This window comes from Phoenix dactylifera, chromosome 12 (genome assembly GCF_009389715.1).
Source record: "Phoenix dactylifera cultivar Barhee BC4 chromosome 12, palm_55x_up_171113_PBpolish2nd_filt_p, whole genome shotgun sequence".
Classification (NCBI taxonomy): domain Eukaryota; kingdom Viridiplantae; phylum Streptophyta; class Magnoliopsida; order Arecales; family Arecaceae; genus Phoenix; species Phoenix dactylifera.
In genome coordinates, this window is record NC_052403.1 from 9949230 (window position 1) to 9964672 (window position 15443).

At 45.9% G+C, this 15443-nt stretch overlaps 1 protein-coding gene across 1 annotated transcript in view; it reads left to right on the forward strand.

Annotated features, from left to right (window-relative positions):
* The window catches only part of LOC103723089 (N-acetyl-D-glucosamine kinase-like), a 46801-nt gene that overhangs the window by 28142 nt on the left and 3216 nt on the right, over positions 1–15443 (forward strand). The gene's annotated exons all lie outside the window — the stretch shown is intronic.

The window sequence follows — 15443 nt, forward strand, 5'->3', positions numbered from 1 at the left end:
CCTCTGGGAATTCCTTGTAATCACACGAGCACGCCATTGTAACCAGAAATTATTGAAATGAAAAGTGTTATACATTTTTGAACTGTCTTTCTGGCATTGTCGTTCTACTGGTAATACATCCGCAGGTTAGCGGAGTTCCAGCTCCTTGGAATTTTTCGACCATCTAGGGCCTCCAACTGGTAGGAGCCAGGTCGGTTCACCCAGCGAACCCTATACGGGCCTTCCCAATTTGGCGCTAGCTTCCCACCTTCCGCAGGTTGAGATGCTTTAGCTCGCCTTAGCACCAGATCTCCGATTCTGAAAAGCTTCGGTCGGACCTTGGAGTTGTAATATCGGGCCACCCTCCGCTGATACATCGCCATCCGAACCTGCGCCATTTCCCTCGCTTCTTCCAAGAGATCCAGGTTCCCTCGGAGTTGCTCCGAATTGGCCTCGGGTCGGTGCGCGGCCACCCGAGGTGAGGGGAGTCCGAGTTTCACGGGGACAACGGCTTCCGTGCCATAGGTTAGGCCGAAAGGCGTCTCCCCGGTAGGGGTCCGATGCGTGGTCCGATACGCCCAAAGGACATTCTCGAGTTCTTCGACCCAAGCTTGCCCCGTCCGACCGATTCGCGCTTTGATTCCTTGGAGGATTGTCCGATTTGTGACCTCGGCCTCGCCGTTGGTTTGGGGATGCGACACAGACGTGAACCGATGCTCGATCCCGAACTCCTCACAGAAGTCACGAAAATGCTTGTTGTCGAACTGTCGACCATTATCCGAGATGAGGACCCGAGGTACCCCAAATCGGACAATGATGTTCTTCTTCACGAACTTCCGGACCTGCGCCTCCGTGATAGTGGCCAGCGGCTCTGCCTCCACCCACTTGGTGAAGTAGTCGATTGCAACAATTAAAAATTTTCGCTGAGCTGAAGCGACGGGGAATGGTCCGAGGATATCCATTCCCCACTGGGCGAAGGGCCAGGGTGCAGTGATTGGTGCCAAGGGGACAGAAGGGACTCTCTGGACGTTGGCGTGGCGCTGGCAGGCGTCGCATTTCCGTACATGATCCTTTGAGTCCTCCAACAAGGTAGTCCAATAATAGCCTTGCCTCATGATCTTGTGCGCTAAGGACCTAGCCCCCAAGTGTGATCCGCAAACGCCTTCGTGGACTTCGCCGAGGACGTAGGCCGCTTCCGAGGGGCGGAGGCACTTTAAGAGGGGGGCGGTGAACGAGGTCCGATACAGCCTCCCTTCATAGAGTACGTAGTGGGCGGATTTCATAACAAGTCGCCGAGCTTGATCTTCGTCTTCAGGGAGGATCCCTTCGGCGAGGTAGGCGACAAGCGGGTCCATCCAAGACGGCTCCGGATCGATCGCCATCACCGCTCCGGCCTCGCCGGTGCTCGGGGCATCCAGGGTCTCCAGGTAGATCGCCCTCGACAAGTTGTGCGCGTCTGCGCTCACTAAGCGGGACAACCTGTCGGCCCTGGCATTTTCACTTCTTGGGACCTGCTGGATGTCGACACTGCCGAGGTCAGGAATGAGTGCTTGCACCTTCCGGACATAATTCTGCATGGTCGGGTTCCGGGCCTCGAACTCCCCACGGACCTGCCCGACCACCAGCTGGGAGTCGGTGAAGACCTTCAGGCGCCGGATGCCGAGCTCCTTGGTGAGTTTGAGTCCCGTGACTAGGGCCTCGTACTCCGCCTCGTTGTTGGTCACTGGAAATCCGAACCTCAAGGCATACTCGGCTATCACTCCATTAGGACTGGTAAGGACCAGCCCGGCCCCTCCACCTTCGGGGTTCGACGACCCATCGATGTGAAGCGTCCAAATCGGGAGGTCGAGGCTGGGTGTTTCCGGCGACCTAGGTTTCGCCTCCTGCACCGTGCACTCAGCGAGGAAGTCCGCGAGCGCCTGGGCCTTGATGGCGGGTCGGGGCTGGTAGCGGATGTCGAACTCACCAAGTTCTACTGCCCACTTCACCAGCCGTCCCGCATTCTCAGGATTGCTGAGGATCTGCCGCAGCGGTTGATTGGTCAAGAGGGTGACAGAATGGGCCTGGAAATAGGGGCGAAGCCTCCTGGTCGCGGTCAGCAGCGCGAAGGCGATCTTTTCAGCCTTCGTATACCGCGTCTCGGCATCCCGTAGGATCCGGCTGATGTAGTACACAGGCTTCTGGAGCTTTGCCTCTTTCCGAACCAGTACTGCACTGACTGCGGTTGGGGAGACCGCCAGATAGAGGTAGAGCATCTCTCCTTCTTGCGGCTTGGACAGCAGGGGAGGAGACGCCAAGTATTCCTTGAGCTGGTCGAATGCTGCTTGACATTCGGCCGTCCAGAGGAAGTCTTTCGGGCGTTTCAACACCTTGAAAAAAGGTTGGCAGCGTTCGGCCGACTTTGCCACAAATCGTCCGAGCGCGGCGACCCTCCCAGCGAGCTCCTGAACCTCCTTCACTTTGGTCGGAGGGGACATATCTTGGATGGCCTTGATTTTGCCCGGGTTGGCTTCGATTCCCCGCTGGTTGACAATGAAACCGAGGAACCTCCCGGCCGAAGCGCCAAAGGCGCACTTCGCTGGGTTCAGCTTCATGCGAAACTTCCGCAAGGTGGCGAAAGTCTCCTCCAGATCCGCGATGTGCTGGTCTGCATGGCGGCTCTTCACCAGCATATCGTCCACGTACACCTCCATGTTCCGGCCGATTTGCTCTTTGAAGATTTTGTTGACGAGGCGCTGGTAAGTGGCGCCAGCATTCTTCAGACCGAAGGGCATTACCTTGTAACAGTACAGCCCCCGGTCTGTTATAAAGGCAGTTTTCTCCTCGTCCTGTGGAGCCATCATTATCTGGTTGTAGCCGGAGAAGGCGTCCATGAAAGACAGCAGCTGATATCCGGAAGTCGCGTCGACCAGTTGGTCTATCCGCGGAAGCGGAAAGCTATCCTTGGGGCACGCCTTGTTCAGGTCGGTGTAGTCGACGCACATCCTCCACTTCCCGCTTGCCTTCCGGACAAGTACGACATTTGCCAGCCACTCGGGGTAGCTCACCTCCCTTATGAATCCTGCCTCCAAGAGTTTGTCTACCTCCTGGTCGACCACCCGGATCCGATCCGGGGCACAGTGTCTCTTCTTCTGCTTCACTGGTCGGTGGGTCGGGTCGATGTTTAGGGCGTGAGAAATGACCTCCGGGTCGATCCCAGGTACATCGGCCGCTGACCAGGCAAATACATCGGCATTGGCTCGGAGGAATTCCACCAACCGGGCCCGAGCTCCCGGGTCGAGATTGGCGCCGACCCGGATCGTCCTGTCCAGGCGGCCTTCCTCGAGGGGAACTTCGATCACACCCTCGGCCGGCTCCCCGTGCCGCAAGGCCACCTCGTCTCTGGCGTCGAGGGACTCGACGCTTAAGGCTTCTACGGGCTTCTTCCCTTTGAGAGTTGCTAGGAAACATTGCCTTGCGGTCGGTTGGTCACCTCAGACCTCTCCAATCCCGGCCGCCGTGGGGAACCGCATGAGCAAGTGGTACGTAGAGACCACCGCGCGAAGGGCGTTCAGTCCGGGTCGTCCGAGGATAGCGTTGTAGGCCGAGGGAACACGGACGACCAAGAACCCGAGCCGCACCGTGGCTTCTGCGGGTGCAACGCCCGCAGTCACAGGCAGCTCAACGACACCTTCGGCCGAGATAGCGTCACCAGTGAATCCTATGAGGGGGGTGGATGTTTTGTGCAACAATTGTCTGGACAAGCTCATCTTTTGGAAGGCCTCGTAAAACAAAATATCAGCTGAGCTTCCACTATCCACAAGAACACGCCTTACATCATAGTTTGCCATAGTGAGGGAGATCACCATGGCGTCATCGTGGGGGGTCTGAACCCCCTTTACATCTTCATCACAAAAAGTGATTACATTGCCGACCCTCTGCCTCTTTGCGACGGCTGCCCCTGACGCTTCAGTCGAGCCCTCTGCGTTCCTCTCGGGCCGGGGGCAGCCCCCAGTGATAGTGTGGATCACGCCCGCGACGGGTCGATTCTGCTCCCGAGGCTCCTGAGGGGCCGGGTCGGTCGGACGCGGGTCTGCGGGGGGACGTCGGTCGTTCACATATCGACCGAGACGCCCCCGGCGAATGAGAGCCTCGATCTCGTCCCGAAGCTGGAAGCAGTCTTCGGTGTCGTGGCCGTGGTCCCGGTGGTACTCACAGTACGCCCGAGAGGGCCTCCTCCCAGGAATCTTCTTCATCTGTCTCGGGACCGGGAGGTCCTCCCGCCCCTTGATTTCCATGAGGATCTGGGCTCGGGGAGTCAGGAGAGGAGTGTACCGGTTGAAACGTCGGGACGGGGAACGAGGGCGTGGGGCGCCGTGGTTCCTCGCCGGTGACGGGCTTCTGCGCCGACGTTGAGGCGTCGGGCTCCTCCTCTGGCGTGCCTCTTTTCGCCTTTTCTTCCCGAGCTTTGGAGGGATCTCGGCGGCCTCCTTGCTCCGGTGGGCGGCCGCCTCCTCGGCGTCCGCATACTGGTTCGCCCGGGACAACAGCTCCGGGAAGCTCCGCGGCAGGCGTTTGTCCAGGGAGAAGGTGAGTCTGCCCTTTCGGAAGCCACGCTTCAGGGCTGAAAGAGCCACCTCCTGGCTCAGGTTCCGGACTTCCAGCGTAGCCTTGTTGAAGCGGGTAAGATAATCCCGCAAGCTTTCTCCTTCGTTTTGCCGGACATCAAAGAGGGAGTCGGAGACCAGTCTCCGCCGGCTACTGACGGCGAAATGGGTGATGAAGAGGCGAGTAAACTGGTCGAAGGACTGGATCGAGTTAGCCTCCAAGCCGGCGAACCATGCCCTTGCCGGGCCACGGAGGGTCGCCGGGAAGGCCTTGCAGAGGAGAGGATCTGATGCTCCGTGGAGGAGCATAAGGGTCCTGAAACTCTCGACGTGATCTCGCGGGTCTGCCGCCCCGTCGTAGGGCTCGATCGCCGGCATTTTGAACCCCGGCGGATTTGGGGTCCGCAGGATCCTCGAGGCAAGCGCCGGCTGGGAGGAGATCTCCAAGTCGGCGAAGGGATCTTTGGAGTGGCCCTTCAGGACCTGGAGTTGTCGGTGGAGATCGTCCACCCGCCGGTCCAGGGAGCGCGACCGATGGGTGGGAGACAAGGAGCACCGAGAGGGGGACCGACTGGAGCGCGGGTTCCTTGAGGACTGGGGGGTCTGGGAACGCGCCCGGGCCCGCCTCTCGTACCCCGCGCAGCTCCGATGGGAAGGTCCGGCAGAATGGACCGTGCTCGAGAATCTTCCTCGCGCCGGCGCTCCTCCCCATGGGAGAGGAAGGAGCGCGGGTTGAGGAGGACAGGTGAGCGCTCAGGGAGCAGCGGCTCCTGGGCCCGCTGCGGCGCCCGAGACATCACACCCTGCAAGTTCTGTACTGCCTCCGCGAGGGTGCGAACCTGCTGGGCTAACTGGTCGAACTGAGCGGCTTCGACCATCTGAATGGGAGGTGGAGCGGTGGAGTGTTGCAGAGAATGTGTTGGAGACGCAGCGGCCTCCCGGCCGGAGGCGCGAGAGGCCCCGCGACCGGAGGCATTGGAAGCTCCACGACCACCTCGCCGTGCCATTACGATCGCTCTGAGATTCGGGCCCTTCCTCTAGCGCCAACTGTTGCTGGTGGTCCAAACCGAGAACGATTGGCACAGCGGTGTGAACGGGGTTCCGTTTGAGTTGCCTTGGTTGGTGTTGATTGCGCTCCACCTTCCACCGGGAAACCTGCAAGCAAGCCTCGCACCACCACTGGGGTAGTGGGGGCCCTCCGACGATCAAGTCAGAGGAGATTGGAGGAGAAGGAGAGATAATCGTAGCAAGTAAGAGAATGCACTGGAAGTTCTTGCTTACCTCCCCCCTTCTCCCCCCCGCCGCATATATACCAGGCTGGGGGGTCCTTCTGGGGGGTTTGGTCATCGTGTGGCACGATGGAGTTGCCACTGACATGGCCGTTACAGGGCGTCGTGGGGCAGCGCTGGGTACGGCCATGACAGGGCGTAGTGGAGCTCCGCTTTGTACGGCTGTTACAGGAGATCGTGGAGCAGCGCCGGATACGACCGTTGCAGGGAGTAGTGGAGCAGAGGGTCGCGGCGTGCTTCAGGGGAACAGCCTGTCGTTGTCGAGAGATTGCCGACTCGGGGTCGGATTGCTGGATCAAGGGGCAGCCGACTCGGGGTCGGGCTGCGAAGCCGAAGACATCCGACTCGGGGTCGGACTGCTGGATCAAGGGGCAGCCGACTCGGGGTCGGGCTGCGAAGCCGAAGATATCCGACTCGGGGTCGGGTTACTGGATCAAGGGGCAGCCGACTCGGGGTCGGGCTGCGAAGCCGAAGATATCCGACTCGGGGTCGGGTTACTGGATCAAGGGGCAGCTGTAGTCTTCTTGGGCGCGCGTGCCGGTCACGTGGGGCATGGTGGCTGAGTTCTCCCGTAACAGGTACGATACCGATTTGGTACTATACTGATACACGGTACGGTAGGGCGTGCCGATATGATACCGGCACGCCCAATTCTTTTTTTCTGGAGTATTTTAAGTTGATTTAATTGGTAATCACTCTTTTTGAACTTTTTCAATGATTTTAAATCTAATTTGATATATTTTTAATATTTTTTGATGTTTTTATGATTTCGGTTTAACCTAAATGATGCATCTTATTGTTTTAAAATGATACAAATCATAAATTGATTAGTGAGATGTTGCATGCTACAAGAAGCAATATGAGATATCCTTAAATCAAAAGTAAGGTAAAAATTATAAAATAATATAATTAATTACGTACATTTAAAGTACAATATACATACCGATATTTTTTTAAGTTCTAGTCATGCCTTTCTATTTCAAAGCAATGAATACTTGTTCTTTCTAAGCTTTAACACTGGAAAGAAAATATGTTTCGTAAAATACCTTACAGAATTTCTCCCAAGTGAAGCACTCTGTCTCAGAGGTATGCTTGGTTTGTACCATCCTCCATCAATCAGAGGCTTCTTCCTGTAGCATGTAGGAGGCATAGGCCATTTTATCTTCTTCCAAATATTTTATAATCGTAAAGGCTTTCTCGATCTCTTCTAGCCAAATCTTTGCCTCCAATAATTCAGTAGTACCTTTGAAAGATGGTAGTGCTACCTTCTTAAATTCTGAAATGCCTCCACACATCCCATGATAGGCCCTAACACTAAATGATTGCGATTCCTTTTGTTGCAACAATTGTTGTTGCTGTTATAGAAATTGTTATTGCATCCACTGTTGAAATTGCAACTGTTGTTGTAGTATTCCAACTACGCTCTCCATAAACTGGAGCGAGGTCCGCCAAACCAGTACCGGTTGGCGGATGATTCGGTATGGTACGGTTCGGTACCATACCGACATGCGGTATGGTAGGGTGTGCCGGTATTTTTTGGAAGTATTTTAAGTTGATTTAATTGGTAATCATTTTTTTTGAATATTTTCAATGATTTTAAGTCTAATTTGATGTTTGTTTGATGTTTTTATGATCCCAGTTTAACCTAAATGATGCATCTTATTGTTTTAAAATGATACAAATTATAAATTGATTAGTGAGATGTTGCATGCTACAAGGAGCAACATAAAATATCCTTAAATCAAGTAGTAAGGTAAAAATTTTAAAACAATATAATCAATTACACATATTTAAAGTACAATATACATACAAATATCTTTTTGCTACCAAAAGCCTCTAGTATAGATGCAATACATCCACCGCCTTTGCTGACGGTCTTCCTGATTGAGGTTTTCTTGAACTTTGGATCTGCCCTACTGCTCATAGAACCGGAGTCCGACTCGTACTACGAGGGCTCAAATTGAGCCTTATGCCTAGCCACCTCATCCTGCTGCCACTAATCATCCAGGTTCGCCTGCATGGTAGCCTGGATCCGTGCCTTCTCGTTATTTGAAGCGGACGTCTTCTCTGGCTCTCTGGAGTGATAGAAAGGTGGCTCTGCCACTTGGTGGTCTACCTCCATTTTATTCTTGAAAATTCTCTCTTTCAGTCTTTTGAAATCCGCGAAGTGCTTCTTTATCAGCTGTCGAACCTTCTGTGGGCATTTCTAGCACATAGATACATCAGGTAACCACCAGCTAAGTGCTGCTTCAATCTGGTTATCCCTTTTCTTTTGAACTCTGTGTTGCATTAGTTGCACTTCCAATGGTGCCGACTCGCAAGCATTTGCCCATGATCCCAATCAATATCATGCTCTGTTTTTTTTTTATGGCTCAATTCCTGCAGGTTTATCAACTACATCAGTTTATCAATTCTTTAAAAATAGCAAAATTTCGTTATTATGAAGATAATTTTTTTACACCAAAAAATACATCTAATTTATCTAACACATTATACTAATTTTTTATATTATTTATTTATTTATTTATTTTAATTTTTTAAATTTTAAAAATATTTAAATATCATAAATTCAGAAAATATATTTTCTACTTCAGAAATACTTCTGAATTATATAATATGTACTACTAATTTTTCATAATTTTTGGTATTATTGAGATAATATTTAATTATTTTTTGAATTTAAAAATAAATTTTAAATATTAATATTTTAAAAATTAATTTTTGCTCAGATTCATGTAGAACCCAACAATAGATGTGACATATATTTTCTAGGCCCTTGGGCATGGATCAAAAGCTATTTATTTCTTATTTTTTTTAAATTTAGGTCTAGGCCACTGTGCGCATGATCGCATCAAAACTTAAATGAATGGACACCAAATTTTGCTAGAGAGTAGCTTGCCTTCCTTTAAATATGCTTCTGATTTTATATTTTTTATAATTTTTATTTTTATTTTTTTATTTTTAATCCAAAAATAAATTTTTAATTATTAAAAATTATATATATTTCTAAAATTAAATTTTTTTATGTCATCGGGGTCAGAACCGAATCCAAAGGTTGAACCGACTCGGTTTTCCACCTGTTCGGCTCGGTACCGGCCGAACTGGGCCGAACGGTTTGGCCCAGTTCGACATTCTTTGCATTGCTGGTTGCTATTGTTGTTCAATCTGGATATTTCCGGCAGAGGTTGTAGCACCCTCCAGCTGACCAATATTGTCAGCCTATTGATTTGAAGGTTCCTCTATATGAGAGTCATCAATAATGTTAGCAACCTTCTTAACACGACAGGGTGCCATTTCCAATTCACACTGAACAACAACAAAAGTTCCTTATAAGGTTTCAAATAAACTAAGATTTGAGGTTATTAACCACTTAGAACATAACAAATAAGAATTATGCTTTGATCCAAATAACTACCCCACCTACACTAAACTTATGTCATCTTCTAGGAGATAATTCCTATAAATTAAACTTATGCTTTGATACCACTCTAATTGTCACACCCTCGACCTTGTATTCACGATACAAGGGCGTGGCAGCTGCTGCACGCTCATAAGGCGTTGACCCTATAAGCATGCAAGGCATTTCACTTGTCAATGTATCAATATAACCTGGCAATCACATAGTTCATATGCAGGCAGTGGTGATTATCAGAACCACTATACTATTAAGCTGATGCATCACATAAAGTATACATAAATACCACCTTAAGTCATAGCTAGATATTTGAGTCCAAAAATTACAACTCAACTTTCCTTATTTATGTTTTTATACATAAAATCGTTGAAACCCAACATACTGACTTGCAAGATGGCATTACTATTATTCACATGCCTCAAAAACTGATACTTGCCCAAACTTGATCCCTGGGTTTGAAAAATATAAGTGAAGATTAGGAGCTTCACAACTCAGAAGTAACAAATCCAGTTTATAAAATTGAATCAAGTTAAATTACAAAATGCAACTTAATTAAATTATGTAAAACAAGATACATTCATGCTTACCTTCATGATAAATAGTTTCAATAATCTTCACATCTAAAATGATACATTTCATTCTTTTCCAATAGAATCAACATCATGGATCAATACATCATATCAGAGTCACATATCCAATATCATACTTATACTATGCTTGCATTCATGTACTAATTCACATATTTATACTTGGGTATATAGTTTATTTTTCTCTACAGCCAATAACTATGGCCGCACTTAACCCTTGTAGCATAGGTCACTCCACATTTAACCCTTGTGGTCTGGGTTACTCTACATTTACCCCTGTAGTTTGGGTTTTTAATCGGAAAGTGATCATGCGGCCACACTTAACCCCTAAGGCTTAGGTCATGCCACATTTATTCCCATGGCGGGGTCGCCACATTTCACCCCTATGGCATGGTTATGCCATGATTACCCTCGTGGTGGGGTCACCACAATTAACCCCTATGGCAGGCATATATTCAAGTCCGATTCCATACATAGTCATGCTGAGAGGCAAGTGATACATGTATACACATATATATACATAAATCCAGTCTTCTTTTTTTTTTTTTAAATTGTCACATCAAATTTTGCAGCTGAACGTGCCACAACATAGTTTTACATGCTTGATCCATAATGATGATTCGATCATAAAAGTTAAGTAGCAGATTTGCCATGATAAATCAAATCCCACATGATTACGAAATTTCATATACAAATTAATTTGGGAATCATTATATCAATTTGCACAATTAATCTTAAACAACTACCATAAAGTGGAGGTGTTACCTACGTCACATATGCCAACAATTAGAAAATCTGATCACTCTGCTAGGATTCCTCGGAACCTAATCATCCCCAAAACACACATATATCTAATTAGGGCTACATCAAAATTTCAAAAAAATTTTAAACTTTCCCTCAAAATTCCAAAGTTCCAATTTTCTAAACTCATGACTGCTATAATAGGGGAATGGCTATTATTCTAATGTCTATGCCACAACCCGTGGTTATTGTGAGAGGAGGCAGCATTGTGCGGGCCCCTTTCGCACAACATCTCACACGCATGCACCCACAGAGGAAGAGAGATAATGCCATGGAAAAAGACATGGCTGCTCTTTGACTGCTAACACATACAAATGTATCCACACACATGCACCCAAAGGGACAAGGAATAGATAGAGAGGGAGAGAATGAAAGATGGTGGAAGGGAAGAGGGAGAAAGAGAGGGACTGTGGGGTGGGAGAGGGCATAGTAGCCCGTTCTCTTCCATGACCCATGCATCCATGCACACGCACAAGGGAAGAGAGAAAGGGAACAGCCTCTTTCTTACTTTCTTTCTTTTGGTTCCACAGCAGGGACAGAGAAAAAGGGAAAAGAGTGTGGGGATGGTCTACTTATTCTTCGTTTCTTTCGTTTGGTTCCTCAATAGAGAGAGAAAGGGAAGAGAGGGTGGGAAGAACCTTCCTCTTCTTCCTTTCCTTCTTTTGGTTCTACAATAGAGAGAGAACGATGAGGTGGCCGGTATGACGGAACAGAGCAAGAGTGGTTCTTTGTTTTAACAGAGCATGCCCTCCCCTTTTTTCTTTCTTTTTTTTTTTCCTGTCCAAGAACCCCATGGGCTCACCCTTTGGGTAATAGAATGAGGGAGAAAGAGATGCGCCGGTGGCTGGCCCTTGGCCGCCACCCACAGTACAGCCTCCGACCATCGAGAAAAGGAAGAGAAAGAGCCTGGGAAGGGCTCATGAATAGTAGAACAAGCCCCGTGCCATCCCTCTTAAAGTTATATAAGAAACAAAAAAAAAACAAAAAAGAGAGGGAGAAGAGGCTTACTTGACAGTTGTGATGGAGGAGAAGATGTGAGAGGGAGAGGAGAGTAGCGGGAGCATCGAATGCGGGATGAGAGGGAGAGAGGATCGTAGTGGAGTGGCGTCGGATGTTCGTCGTCTCGGTATTGGACTCCATACCAGTGCCACACTACCACAATGTCGGTACGGTACAATACGGTATAAAATTTTTTGGCGTACCAAATATCGGTATGCCATCCATATCGGATACCAGTACCAAACTGGTACGGTACGGTACGCTCCGTATTGTCTGATTCGAGCGGTACGACATACCATACTTGTCAATGCTGTAACAAAATACTAAAAAAATTATTACCTGGTCTTTATTTCAACAGTTATATCTGGTGTCTATCAGATTTGACCATGCGTAAATCGTAATTCATAATTTCTCACAGAACTTTGTTAAGGACTGAAGTCTTTTACCTTCCAATATTACAATTTGATGGCTTATGTTTGAGTGGAAATTTACTAAATAAGTGAGAGCAATTTTAGTCTGACTTTGTTTTACTTTGCTTTTCTTTTTCTTTGTTTTACATAAGTTTAGATGTTTGTCATATTTCAGTGATGCAAAAGAAAATCTACAAATAGGGAAAAATGATTTTGGACTTTAACTTATTTACTCAATAATTCCATCTGCCTGCCATTGAGTAGCTCAAGGTCATCCGGTGTCTTGTGGTCCACGTCCATTTTTTTTATTTTCTTCTTAAAATCTTAGAGACTCATATTGAAAGGAAGTCCCCATACTTGATGAAAGAATATTATTATTTTAGTGCAAACAGCAAGGCAGAAAGACCCCATACTTTAGAGTTTGACAGACAGATTGGCCAAAGTTGATGCTATTGATAGCTAAGAAAAGAAGCATTTCAATGTATAAGATATTAAATGTACTACCTGGATGGAGTGTACAGGGGCAATGAGAATATAACTAAAAGTTGCACAATGGATGCGCTTCAAGATTTTGCTGAAAGTTGATGCCTTGATTGGGAGAATTGATATCTAATTAATACGATATATTTCACTGTTTAGATTACTAGATTCAGATCTATAACTTCCATAAGTATGTTCAGATATGATTCTGTTAACAAAGAGCAATGACAAGTCAGTAATGCTAGGTCTCAAATTAATTCTCACATCAGCCCTCCAAGTTTCTAAAGGAAATCTCGGTTTGCATTCTTCCTTTTGATCTTTTAGTGCGCTTAGAAATGTTTCCTTCTAATTTAGCAATATCTTTGATCAGTTCGTTGATTACCAATAAGTTATATTCTAACTCTTGACTACTTATTTCCTACAATAAGTAAACAAAAAAGTGTCTAAAGATTTTCTTGCAACTTCCATCTAGGTCTTTTTAGTTTGTCTCCTTACTTTTCGGGACTCCTCAAGATAGATTGGGGCATTTCAGCATGACCACATCATCACCTTGTTGTTATTGGTGTACTGTCCTAGTTTCCTTTGATGTGCTCAATCTATCATACAAATCCCCAGAGCCTCACAATATTAACTTTCTCATCTTTACAATGCTCATCCTGTATTCTTACTATATTACCAAATTTCTAAATTTGACGACATATTGACCTTATTGTCATCTTGTTAGATTTTCCCTAAGTTTAGCTGGCATTCAGTGATCACAGAACCCTTTAGATTCACAATTTTCGCTTAATCCATGTTAATCTGGCTATAGTGGAAATATATTCCCTTTTTTTTGTCCTTTCATATGAGAGAAGTAGCAAGTAATCACTTTAGAGTATCTCTAGGCCATTGTGATCACTGTGTCCTTTTATTTGTTATATTCTGGTTCAAGTGATACTTAGACACTTACCCAGGAAAGCTGTTCTAGATCATTTACTTAAACATCAAACAATTTTTCTGGGCCATAAATAATCATCCACCTGTTGTCATATCAAAATTTTGAAAATGAGGCCTGCTTTAGGGTATCATTCATCAATTCACATATGACCTGTTTAAGAACTAAGAAACTTGGCGTAGATCCATGATGCTTGGTAACTAACTCAATTGTCGCCAACGACTACTCACAATTGTTGTTCTCTTATGCCTATTGATTATGCTTTTACATATTCTGTTAGCTGGCACCTTTTTTCCACAACTACTGTTTGTCATACTCTTATCATATGTTACTCCAAGTTGAAAAGATGAATGTAAATTAGGTTCCTATTGATTTTTTCATTATTTTTGAGCAAATGATTAACATCAGTGGGTTCATGGATCATTTGGTTTTAACCTTTGTTCCACTACACTTACTGATAACTTTTGCTGGAGCATATAGCTTATTTAGATAGGAGTGATGCTATTTCATCTATCACCTTTATTCTTATGGACTGACATGGACACCTTATTTTGGAATCCTATATATGGTCACATGATCAGATGGATTCTGTATAATACTGAATGCCTGTTTGCTGTCTTACCCTTTGCACTTTTTTACTTGACCTTATTTCTACTAAGCCTTTGGAGTATGCTTGATGGTTTATGGCCATATTAAACAAACCTAACCCAACCAATTTGAATAAGCAAACACCAATTTTTTAGATTTTCAAAGAACCCAATATTTGATTTTACTTTAGGTTGGGTTAGATTTTCAAAGAACCCAATATTTAAAATACTTTCCATTTTTAGAACCTTTTTCTATATTCTGCCTGTTGATAGCTTTGATAAGATATCATGAGTTCCCTATTAATTGGAACAAAATCCGCCTATTTTCTGATATATCTTGTCCTTAAGGTCTATCGTCATCTGTTGTTTTATGTATTTAATAACTTGCCACATGTCTACTTCAGTTTTGGTGGGCACTAGGATTCTTTTAGATGAGGATAAAGTAATGCATGTGAGAGAGGCACTTCTGCAAGACTTGCAAGATGGTCGATCCAGCATAATGATTGCAATAATTTCTGTTATGTTATTGACATAATATAAGACACTAGTGAAGTTAAACTGCAGATTGGAGGACAGCACAGTCTCATATCTTTTAGGTGCAATACCCACCATCACCTAACTATTGATGCTGTTGGAGTTATGTTCCATAGTCACCTTGTAATTGAAACAGTTTATTGATAAAAATAAAGTGCAGTAGCTATGTATCGGCAACAGTATTCCACATTGTGTTTATACTTTAACTGTTAAACAGGTACTCATCAATGTGAGCCTGTTCTTTGTTGTGTAAGGCTCCAGATCGTTTGATGTTTTCATTATGATTGGACTGGAGAAGACAGTTTGGACTTTGGATCACCTGGATGGTACCTCAAACGTTGCTATCATTAAAATTGAGCTTTTCCTACCAAATATAAGTACATACATTTTGCTCTAGGTGTGTCATTACTTGTAGAAAAGATCGCGTTTTTCCAATTGTTCCTTTAGTCAATACACGAAGCCTCCTTGGTAGAATTGTTAACCAGAAATGATGGGAATTAGTATTCTCAGATCTTAACAACTTTTCAGGGGAACATATTCATGTTTGAAAATGTATTGCTTGTTTCCTTCCAACTTTCTCAATGAACTCCTTCAAAATTGGCTTCTTTATCTCTTCATCGACTGCAGCAAGATTATGATGCCAATCAAGCATGATAACTGAATTGTATGATACATGCTGGATATGCATGCTATTGCAATATGCCAATTTCATTATTGAAAACCAAAACCATTATCTGTTCTCTCAAGATTATGATGCCAATCAAGCATGATAAATGAGTTGTATGATTCATGCTGGATATGCATGCTATTGAAATGAAAATATGCCAATTTCGTTATTGAAA